The sequence below is a fragment of the Podarcis erhardii genome, assembly GCF_964252035.2.
Source record: "Podarcis erhardii genome assembly, chromosome: 2".
Classification (NCBI taxonomy): Eukaryota; Metazoa; Chordata; class Lepidosauria; order Squamata; family Lacertidae; genus Podarcis; species Podarcis erhardii.
In genome coordinates, this window is record NC_138498.1 from 74781487 (window position 1) to 74793949 (window position 12463).

The 12463-nt window shown below is 43.5% G+C and overlaps 1 protein-coding gene across 1 annotated transcript in view; it reads left to right on the forward strand.

Annotated features, from left to right (window-relative positions):
- The first annotated feature begins 8548 nt into the window (after positions 1-8548).
- The window catches only part of GRM2 (glutamate metabotropic receptor 2), an 87702-nt gene continuing 83787 nt past the window's right edge, over positions 8549-12463 (forward strand). Inside the window, exon 1 of the mRNA XM_081850473.1 lies at positions 8549-9388. The gene's annotated coding sequence lies outside the window, so the exon portion shown is untranslated. The remainder of the gene's footprint in view (positions 9389-12463) is intronic.

The window sequence follows — 12463 nt, forward strand, 5'->3', positions numbered from 1 at the left end:
GGGTGAGTACAGGAGTAGGAATCCCTAAAAGGAATGTTGACAGGCAGCCTGCATTGTGCTCAAGCAACAGCACACACACTGGGTTTCCTTTTAATTTAATTTTACAGTGGATTAGTCACCACCAGAGTCAAAGGGGCAGCAATATTGCCTATGCGTTATGCACACTGGTGGTTCACATGAGTTCATGTCCCCAGCAAACTGGCTCAGAATTAATATAGCTCATCTGTTGCAGAGGGTGGGATGAAAAGTCACTGCAGAATTAGACTAATGCAAAGCAGGGAGTGTGAATATCTTATCATTAGGCAAGCAAAATTCTCTGGATCATGGCTAAGCATACAAGACCAGAGAATGTAGCCCATTTCAGGTTGGAAGCAAAAGGCTTTTGAACTGGATCTATTACTATAGATGCTTCATGTAAGCAAAATATATATTATTTAGTTGTTACATTTTTGTTCTGCCCTTCCTCCAAGCAGCACATGGCTGTGTACGTGGTTCTCCCCCATCATCTCATCCTTACAAGAACTCTTTGAGGTAGTCCAGTGCAGACCTGATCACTACACCAGCCCCAGGCTGGCATAGCCAACATCAGATATTTGTCTGCCTCTCTTCCTTCTGCCCCAGAAGAATGGGGTGAGCAATGGGGTTATGGATGAGGTGGTAACTATGCCACTTCATCATGTCTCACTGCTGCCCTGGTGTGGTTTGGATTGCTCTGTCAGGCTGTGATCCTGGGGATATCAAATTACTCTGTCCGGTGATTAAGAGGGAATCTATTTGTCAGACCCCTCACCTGCCCAACACTGTGGAAAAATCTGCAGCCCTGATCTGGCAGATGTCAAAGCTCCAACATCAGCAAGCCTTGAAAGAAGACATGTCAGGGTAGTATGTATGGTGGGTGTGTTATAAGTGAATCCATGGACTTCTCTGCTGAATCCATGGACTTCTCTGGATGGCAGCTCCTAAATTGGCATAAATCTATCCTGTTAATCCCCCACCCCGAAACTGTTTAAGAGCAAAGCAAAGAGGGGAAATAGTAACAAGAGCACAATAGGACTCCTCCAGACTTCTTTTCTGCCCTGCCTGCAAAAGCCCTGTGATCAGGTGATTAAACTGTCTTTGGTTCCCTCCCTATCTTGCCTTAAGATGGCAGCCTGAATTTCCAAGGCATAAGATATCACATAATTTCCACTCCATCTATTCCAATTCCATATCCCACTACGAGAGTAAAAAGACACTTAGGCTGTGCATCTTCTCTCAGGAGATGTGCTATTAATGCATATCATAGGAGGCTGTGGACTTGCTGGGTCACTGAAGTGGGTAGGGAAGCCATTGTGTGGATGGCTAAAGGCATGGGTGGAGAGCCTCATGCAGTCATACTAGTCACACTTTTCTGGAGACAGCTACTATTTCCATCCTTGCCTGGTAAGAACTGTTGCCTTGCTTCCTCTTGAAGTCAGCTTAGTGGAACCTCCCTGGAACTATTTAAGCCAAGCTATTGATTCTGGAGTTGTGTCAACCAGTCCCTCAGTAGGAACACCAGTTACTCAAATGAGTAAATTCCCAACATATTCAAGAATACATTGGATTTTATAAGTCTCTATGGGCAAACCTTGCCAACAAAGGTCCATATAGTTAAAGCCATGGTTTTCCGAGGAGTGATGTATGGAAGTGAGAGTTGGACCATAAAGAAGGCTGATCGCCGAAGAATTGATGCTTTTGAATTATGGTGCTGGAGGAGGCTCTTGAGAGTCCCATGGACTGCAAGAAGATCAAACCTATCCATTCTTAAGGAAATCAGCCCTGAGTGCTCACTGGAAGGACAGATTGTGAAGCTGAGGCTCCAGTACTTTGGCCACATCATGAGAAGAGAAGACTCCCTGGAAAAGACCCTGATGTTGGGAAAGATTGAGGGCACAAAGAGAAGGGGACGACAGAAACGAGATGGTTGGACAGTGTTCTCGAAGCTACAAACATGAGTTTGACCAAACTGCGGGAGGCAGTGGAAGACAGGAGTGCCTGGCGTGCTCTGGTCCATGGGGTCATGAAGAGTCGGACACGACTAAACGACTAAACAACAATGGGCAAACCACATTAATAGCCCCATTCCTTCAGGGGTAGTCAGTTGCTATCATTTCAAACCACACCAGGGAGAGATCCATACATGATGGTTATACCCTCCAGCCACCAAATCTCTCCCAATCTACTTTGTTCCAAAAACCAGGTCAAGAGTGTGTCCTGCAATGTGCATTGGACCCATGGTGCATTGAGACAGCCCCATGATTATCATGGTGAACATGAATACATGAACGGGACCCAACAAAATGAGTCTCGCATGGACATTGACTTTAGTAAGACTATTAGCTCCACAAAGTGCAAAAATTAATCTGGATTCAAAGGATCTGTTGGTTGTTGTTATTTGATCTTCAGTGCCCCAGGAGCTAGATCAAAATCATGCCAATTTAACTGCTCTAGGGACACAACTTAAGACAATGCTTGTTGGGAAATGGCCATTTACATTTGACAAACAGAGCTCAGAAGGAGGCTTAATTAGGATTGTCAATTTACATTCTCCCTGCAGCAAACTGGTTTCCCCCATCACATTTTATTAAGATTAAGTCTGAAAATAACTGCAATGTTTTTCTATATATATTAATATTGATTTAAGTCTTCCCATGCTCATGCTTTTGTAGCCAAAACTGCACCACAGATAACCAAGGGTAAAGCACCCGCAAACTCAGGGTAACCTCAAGGTTTACACAAATACAATAGATCTGGAGGGTGTGTGTGGAGGAATCTCATGGTAGCCTCAATAATGGCATAACATGCAGAAAGATTAGTGGAGGGGGGAAATGACTAATGGGTGGGAGGAGGGAATAGAATGTAGTGGCTGGAACAGAGAAGAGAAACATAGTTCACATATATAAAGAATAGGAAGAACCATCTAATTGTCTGGATATGTCACTTCCTGGTTCATGATGAGAAGCCAGTTTTAAATGTCCCCAGGGATGGAAGAAAGGCTATGAACAGACATACGTTAAACAATGTAATAGAGCTGGAGTTGAGCACAAAGTGTGTCTACCCCACCTAAAAAAGAACAATAATGGAAGCTGAGAAACCGCAATACAGCCCAGTGAGAGCTGGGGATGCTTAGTGAGCACAGAAATACACAGCTGTCTTGAAAATAACAATAAAGGTTTATTTGAGCCTAGAATTGGGTGTGTATGTATCAAGCCATGTTGCTCAATGACATCTTATTCTTCCAAACAAGATGCTGTTATCAGCCATGGCACATGTGGTGGACATTTATCCATTTCTCAACTCTGCCTTGGGTTCCAATTGCATTGCTCAGTACTGCTCAGTGCCTTGTAAAAGGTTTTCATCTGATCTCATCTAAATCTGTTGGCTGTAGGGAGAGAAGTAAAAAGAGATGCTTTATAGATGAACAGAAAATTCCCTGGGGGGATTTGTCTTTCAGTCTGAAATGTGCTCAGGGGATTGGGCGGAATATTGGCTGTTTCCATGCAGTCACCAAGGGAGTGGTAGAAAGTGAAATGTAAAAGTGTGTAGTAGGGAAACAGGAAATAAATTCCTTCCTTTGCAGTCACAGCTCTCTTACGATGAAAATGCATCTCCCCAGATTTCTTTGTGTTGCCAATGGCACGAGCTTGATTGATGAAATGCTTGTGAAATGGTTACATATGTGTTTCTGTGTCGCAGTGTATACAAGGAAGTTGTGCATCATTTTGCTTGTCTCAGTGTTTATTGCAGGTAAGACGAAACATTCTGTGGATAGAGTGGATAGGTATACATGTATTTAGGACAGGGGTGGCTTACAGGTCTGATCCCCCGCCCAAGTGATTATTCTAAATTTTAGAAGATGTATGAGGCACAAAGTACAGTGGTACCTCGGGTTACATATGCTTCAGGTTACATACGCTTCAGGTTACAGACTCTGCTAACCCAGAAATAGTACCTCGGGTTAAGAACTTTGCTTCAGGATGAGAACAGAAATTGTGCTCCGGCGGCGCGGTGGCAGCAGGAGGCCCCCATTAGCTAAAGTGGTGCTTCAGGTTAAGAACAGTTTCAGGTTAAGAACGGACCTCCAGAACGAATTAAGTACTTAACCTGAGGTACCACTGTATACTGTTACCAGTCTTCTGGAGACGTCTGAAAGACAGTTGACTGATCAGAAGGTGTTGTATTTTGCAGAAAGAGACTTATTTAGCAACTACACATTGATGGGATCTGAGTTGGCTATGGCTCTCCAAAAAAGTGGTCTTGGACTCATGATGGATAGATCAATAGTAATCAAAAATGGTTGTGGAAAATGTAAATTCAATGCTGGAGACTTCTAGGAAGCGATTTAAAATAAAGATGCCAGTATTGCAATGCCTTCATATAAATCAATGCCACAGCCACATTCAGGATGCTGTGAAGAATCCTTAGTTCTATCTCAGAAAGGGAACATTGGGTACATAGGAAACTGTCTTATATCATTTCAGACCATTGGTTCACCTAGAGCAGTACTGTCTACTTTTTCTGACGCTCTTCATGGTTTTTGACAGGGGTATTTCCCAGCCCTACCAGGAGATGCTAGGAGTTGAAATCAGATCCTTTGCTTACTGTGCTACAGTCCTTTCTTGTCAAAAGGACATCACAGAGCTGAGAAAGGTACAGAAAAGGGCATTATTTGGAGGCTAGAGTGATTTTCCTTCAAGGAAAGGCTGGAATATTTGGACAGGGGAGCTGTCTAAGAGGAGGTGCAAAAACAGTTCTATCAAATTGCAGATGATGTAGAGAAAGTGGAGGGATATATATTTATCTCCCTTTCATAATACAGTGGTACCTCGGGATAGGAACGGAAATCGTGCTCTGGTGGCACAGCGACAGCAGGAGGCCCCATTAGCTAAAGTGGTGCTTCAGGTTAAGAACAGTTTCAGGTTAAGAACAGACCTCCAGAACGAATTAAGTTCTTAACCCAAGGTACCACTGTACTACGAATTCAGATCATCCAGTGAAACTGATTGGCAATAGATTCATGCAGATAAAAGGAAGTGCTGCTCCAAACAGTGGATAATGAATTTGTAGAATTTTCTGCCACAAGGTATGGTAATGTTTACCACTGGCTTAAATGGCTTTTGAAGGGGAGGAAAAGCCTATCATTGGCTATTAGACATGATGGCTATATAGAATCTCTAAATATGTAGGTACTGTGCCAGAGGTGGGGAAACCCATGACCCTACAGATGCTGCTGGACTCCAGCTCCCATCAGCCCCAGCCAGTATGACCAGTGTTCAGGATGATAGGAGTTGTAGTCCAACAGCACCCGGCTGGTCACAGGTTCCCCACATCTGCAGTATGCTACCAAATACCAGTTAATGAGAAGCAACAGCCTTTTGTGGGATTCCTGGAAGAATTTAAATGGAAAGTCAAATGTGCTTCAATTAATTCTAAATGTTCATAAAATTTCACATTTTTGCACTAAAATGATTTACATCCCTACTTGCAATATTCACCAGGCAATGTAGTGTGTTGACAGGGTGAATTTATTCTTCAAGCATATTGTTCAGGTGAATCTTCCTTTCATTTCCACTTGATCAGACTACACCCAGTTTACATTAGAGGATTTCACAATCACTATCATCTTCCACAACCATCATCATAAAGGTAAAGGGACCCCTGACCACTAGGTCCAGTCGTGACCGACTCTAGGGTTGCGGCGCTCATCTCACTTTATTGGCCGAGGGAGCTGGCATACAGCTTCTGGGTCGTGTGGTCAGCATGACTAAGCTGCTTCTGGCGAACCAGAGCAGTGCATGGAAACACCGTTTACCTTCCCGCTGCAGCAGTACCTATTTATCTACTTGCACTTCATGCTTTCGAACTGCTAGGTTGGCAGGAGCAGGGACCGAGCAATGGGAGCTCACCCCCTCGTGAGGATTCAAACCGCCAACCTTCTGATCGGCAAGTCCTAGGCTCTGTAGTTTAACCCACAGCGCCACCTGTGTCCCAACCATCATCATAGAACTCACAATTGGAGAACCAGGATTCAAAGCAATGGCAGGTTAGTAGAATGCTCAGTAGGAAAATTCACTATGTAGTAGTAAAACCTATGTATTTATTTATGAGTTTCTACTGCCTTTCATTGAAGATTGTAGAATGGTTTACAAAATTAAGGCTGAAATACAATCACAATAGATTAAGTTTGCCACAGTGATAATGTTGGCATCCATCTGTCTCAGGAAACAATGGAGCGTGCTTCCACGGGTGAAGTCGAACTTCTGGAGAATCACAACGCCTGCTATTGCTACAGAGGCCGGTAACTCGTAACTGTTGCCTTCCATGTTGTTTTGCTGCATTAGCAGCACCGAAGTGACCTCTCTGGGGTGCAAACCTGGACAGTGTGAATGGAGGTCCTGAGCTGCCTGGGCTGGAGGTCTCAGCATCACTGATGTGGTCCAAAGGAAAACAAAGTACAGTTGCACCTTGGTTTCCGAACAGCTTAGTTCTCGAACGTTTTGACTCCTGAACGCCGCAAAACCGGAAGTGACTGTTCCAGTTTGCGAACTATTTTTGGAAGCTGAACGTCCAACGGGGCTTCTGTGGCTTCCAGTTGGCTGCAGGAGCTTCCGGAACGGATTCCGTTTGACTTCCAAGGTACGACTGTAATACATTTGGCACCAGCTTGTCTGCAGGAGTTGCTGGATGGAGACTTACAAGATGCCATCCAACCATCTTAGGGACTCCATTCTGGATTTGTGTAGGGTTTACTCCTTAACCCTTTCCTCTCCCAAAGATATCCCACAAGGCAATAAACCAGTAGCTAAATACAATAGGCTAGTAAACTCTTTAAAACTCTAGAAAGCTTTGGAGAACAGAAAGATCTCAAAGTTTGGGTAGGTATATATGGGGTGAGTTCCTTCAAATTCCTGAATATCAGGCTATGTAGGGTTTATAGGTAAGCACTAATACCATAAATTGAGCTTCAAAAACGGATTGGAAATCATTGGTTCTCTTTTAGTACCAAAAATATATACTGATGACCTAAACTTTTGAACCTATCTGTGTACACACCATACATTTCAAACACATTTCCTCCCTTCAAGAATCCTGGGAACTGTAGTTCAGGGGCATATAGAATTCTGGCTCTGTGAGAGGTAAACTACAGCTCCCACGATTATTGGGCTGTGTGGACTGTAAATGTATGGTGTGTGAGCAGCCTTGGTGATGACAGCTGTAGGAGAGCAAGAAGCCATGAATCTGTGCCCAATTCCAGGTAAGGGCCTCAAGGGACAATATGCAGTTCTATGTAGGAGCTTTACTCCCTTTTCGCAAGAGATCTTCTGCTAGGAAAAAACTCAAGGACGGGGAGTATTGCAGGAGCCTAGAGCTCAAAGTCACGTATGTTACAGGTCTGAGAGCACATCACTAATAATATATTATAAATACATTTTGGCCCTTGTCCTGTAGATGCACTCAACTTAAGGTAATCAATTGATTTTAAAAAAAAAGGAAAGGGAAAGATGGCCTGTTGACTGAATTGTTTCCCCATTGCACATAATTAGTAGCTGATTAAAGAGGCTATTAACATGAGGAAAGGGAGAAAACATGTCAGCCCTGAACACAAACTATCCCTAGACTGGGAGCAATTCAAGAGAATAATTTGTCTTTCCACACCATCAAGCTGATCTGCTCACTTAGTAAATTAAGTTCAAACCATAGCTTTATCCACCAGTAGGATGTGATTAAACTTAAGAGAATGATCCCCCCCTCCATAATTAAATCTGGGGTATTTCAAGCTCTTTCATCCTGGGCTAAAAATTGCTGCTAGTTTCTTCTATATAAAAATCTATTATATATTTTCTAAAGGAATATATGTTTCTCATGGATTCCCGGTACAGATCACCTGGGTGCTCAGGCAAGGGAGGACACAAATGCTGAAGAGTTGAGATGCATTTAACTAGAGGTGACAAACTCTTAAAATATTGAACCATCATATTTACCCACAAATTCATGGGAATTAGAAAGAGACGTCACCAGAGAGGCAAGTGCATTTCTTACAGTAGGGGTTGTCAGAAGTTAATCTGGTAGATCTCAGGGTGGTTTGCAGTAGATGATGAAGGATTTCTGACTCCCAGCTGTTGAACAATAGCAACAACTTTTTCAAATGCCACATTGATCTGCTGAAACTGAGAAAGTTTGGAGAGAACCTAGAATGGACTTTTGTGTGAAAGGACAGTGAGTTCAATTTTGGTACTAAAAGCAAATTCCTGGGTGCCCTGTCTTCCTCTCTCTCTCTGAGTATTTTGCACTCGGTTCCATCTGGTGGATCTTGGGGTTCTAGAAACAACAAAATAGATCCCACCAGCTACTATCTTGGAGTCATGGCAGCTGCATGTGAAAAATGCTGCAAGGCTTTGCCTTTCTGCTTTGGGCCTTATCTACTTGCCTGTCATTTCTTCTCCCTAATATTTTTTTTATAACATGCCTTAATTTACATTTTTACCCTCAACCCTTGAAGCTAGAAATTTCAGGGCGTTTAACAGATGTTGTCACAATCATGCATTTAGGGCTTTAAGTTAACGCCCACTTGAGGATTGTGAAGAGGCATCCTGAGATAACCCTCTGCTGCCTCCAGTCCCTTAGTAAGCCTGGGGGGGGGACCCTTTATGGTGGTTTCTGTACTGGGATCCACTTACAGAATCCAAACAGGACAACATTCTTCCCCTTCCTATTGTTTCTAAGGATCAGTACTGATCCTGACGACCAGAAGGAAGTATCAGTACCATAACAAATGAAAGCCCTTTACAAGGTTCAGACCTTTCCTCCATCGCTTTGGTATCCTGGGAGCAAATAATTTAAGCAGAGGGTGTGCTCGCTGTGGCTTCCTGCGCGAAGCATTGCATGCTGAAGCCCCCTTACCCCGGGAGCTTGAATTTAGCACCACGTTGTTGGACAGCTCCCTCCGGGGAAGGCTTTGTGCTTCTGGCCCCCGCGCGGGGAGTTTGATTTCAGCACCCTGGATTCGGACAGCTCCCTGCCGAGATAATAAATGCTTGGCAAGCTGCTTGACATCCGCGTCTTTGGAGGAGTTTCAAACGTGAATCAAATGTGTGAGCATCGCGGCGAGCGAGAGACCCGCTTGTACGCTAAGCAAATCAAGAGCTTTCAACACCAGAGCTGTGGGCAGCTACTTATGCAAGAGAAGAGGATTCGGAGGCGCAGCACCTCCAGCACTTGACAGAGGCGGCATCTTTACAGCAAGGAGCAGGCATCCAGTCCGCCAGGAGAAAGAAAGTCAGAGCATCTTTGCCCAGCTCGCCTGGGAAACCTCGCACAGAAGAGAGACGCTTCCTCATCACCTAACAGGTGTCTCTGCTTCGCAAAGGTAAGCTTTGTTATTCAAAAATGCCGACAATGAGTGGAATTTGAAGCCGTGCCTCTTTATTTTGTCGTTTTCTGAAACATGCTGCTATACAGTGCTTCTTTTTCGAGAGGGTTCTGAAGGCTTTACAGTGCTATTTCTTGCTCTTATCTCGCATCATCAAACTGATATTTTCTGTTGTTTCCCGTCTGTCCTCCTTTCCTCCCCCGCCAGTCTCTGGCATTTGGTTGTGGTGGGATGAATTAGTCCAACACGTTGCTTTTTAATCCTATAGATATCCTTGGCATCTAATCCTATTCTTCCCAACAGATTTAGAAGCTAATAGAAGATTGCACTGGAAGCTAGTTGTCTCTCTGCCAAACGCCCACAACCATTTCTGGTAATTAATTATCTTTCAAAGTTTAATTTGGAAGTCATATCAATCCACTTCAGAGCTCATTGTATGAGCTTGATCCAGGATGTGAGAACCACTATTTGAGATCTCACAGGTAGCAAACAACAGCAGCAGCAGCAACAACAACATTAAGTTTTGTAACTGGTGCTTCTAGGAAAGGAATTTTGTTTGTGTGTTTAACATTACTATCAGCTGTATCACAGTAGTGACCCTATTTGATGATTTTCTGCGATTCTAGCTATTCACTGATACTTTAGAAGACAAATGTGGGGGTAAAAATAAAAGTGTTTGATAATACCCCAAATGATTAGCTTTTCAAGATGTATGTTAAAAAATTGAAACATTTTCAACTTAAGAAATGAGAAGATGTTGACAGGAGGAGGCAAGCATGAACACACGGGTTTGCTTCCACTGTCCCAAACCTGTAATGCCTTGCCACTTCATTCAAACTTATAAGTGTTCATATTTCTTGGTTTAATACTTTTACCAGGTTACATTTTGCCACATATGTGGATGTCCTCCACAGGGATTTGGAAATAAAAATCTAAAAATCTATTTCTTCTCATTTTTCTATACTAACAGTAAATTTTAAAAGTCACAAAACAATTAACAAGTTAGGTAAAATCAAGATTGCAAGCAGGAAAAGTTCTTTCTTTCTATTTCCTTCCTTCCTTCCTTCCTTCCTTCCTTCCTTCCTTCCTTCCTTCTTTCTTGGTTCCCAGCAGGGATATCCTTTATAATCTAGAGCCAGAGGCAGGCTAAAGAATAGAGTGCTAGAACATTTAACGAACTCCTAAGGGAGAGGATGTAAGGTAGCTTGTCTCTCAGCTCAAAAGAAATAGCCAGATGAAGCCCACGCTGTAAGACATGTTAAACAAAGAGCATTATTTATCATTCACTGAATTTAAAAAAGCTCAAATACCTTTCCAAAAAGTTGATTCTATTTCATAAACGAGCAAGGTCTAACTTATTGCATTGCTTCCTTTAAAAACAAACCAATGAATACTTGTAAAAATAGAAAGTCTGATCAGCATGTCCATTTCCCCACTGGTGTCTTTCAAATGTTCTGTTTGACCAGCTACTCTGAAAAGCAGTCTGAATTAATTTGTGTGAATTTAAAATCACCCTGGACTGCCATCCATCAGACAACGACTGACAGAGCATCTCCCACTCAGAAAGCTGCCCCTACAGAATGTCTCTTTTGGGGTGATGCATTGAAATGACTGATGGTGTCAATTAAGCAAGGAGACATGGGAGCCTAGTTCTTGCCCTCAGAATCTCCTTGCATGTTTTTGAATGCAGATCACCACCAAAACCCAAGCCTTAGAACTCTAATATTTGGTGGGTGGGTGAGAACAAGGCAGAGAAGCAGGAGATTGAAGCGCTGTGTGGCAGCTTGCATGTTGCCATTGCTCTTATGTAAAAGATACATCGCTCCTTCCCTCACAACGATGTATTACTGATGTCCTTCTAGACACTTATAGATCTTAGAAGGGTCTTGGCAGAGATTTTTGACCACAAGTGTATGAAGGCAGATATCCAAACAGCCTTAAGGGAAGAGCATTGCCAACTGGGGCAATTTCTTACTGCATGGCCCTGATCCAGGAATACATCTTAAGTTTATATTAAAGTTGAGTGTGTGAGTGTTAGCTGTGATTCCTGCTTTTCAGGGGATGATCCTTTGGGTCCATTCCAACCCTATAGTTCTATGATTCTGAGAGTCGTGTGGTGCATGGTATAGAGTGTGAGACCTGAACTGATGATAACTTGGATTCAAATCCTATCTTGGTCATGAAGTTCACTTATGGAGTGGCATAGAGCAAGTTTCTTAGCAGGATTTTTGTGAAGATAAAATGGGAAAACACCATGGGTGCTGCCTCAGGCACCATACAGGGAGGGCAGGATAACATTTGAAAAATAAAACAATGTTTCTTGAATCTTATTGGTGTGTGTGGAGTGAGGTCTAGGGAGGAAGGCTCTGCCAGTTTATCTCACTGGAAACAACAGGGCCATATCCACTTGTGGCAAATGAGGTACACCTGTTGGCCTAAGAGGAACTGAGAAATAATGAAAATAATTGTTGCTTGAGTCAATATACAGTGCAGGGCCAAACGGAGTTGAACACCCTCATAACACATGTCCTGCAAAAACTAAGCAGGAATTAATGTTACAAGTGGATCTAAAAGCGGTGACAAGTACAAGTACAATCCAGAGTTCGCCATACATGGAGATCCTGATAACAGTTACCAGTTGTGACTGTAGCCAAACCCTGATCTGCGAAACCAAAGGGTGAAATGGGGTGGCAGTCTCCACTCAGCCCAAAAGGGCTGTGCCAGCCTCTGCCAGTGGAGTGACGCTAGTGTCACTCTTCAGCATGAAGTCCCCTATTTCACCCACCCCAAATGCAAGTGAGTGGAAGTATCATGGAAGCACCATGGACAGGATCACCATGAGTGGTATCACACAGAGACCCCCAAAACAGAACAATCTGTGGGGAGAGGCTGAATCAGCCCGCAACCTACTGGATCCCAAGTGCCCCCCAAGTGCCATCACTTGACATCTAGGCTGGTGTAACATGGAGCAGGGGTTTGCCTGCCCCATTGCATTCCGCCCTCGGTCAGCCAGCGTGAGTGGCAGGGCTGCAGATATAGTGGTGGCTACAGAGCTCCATCACACCCCAATGC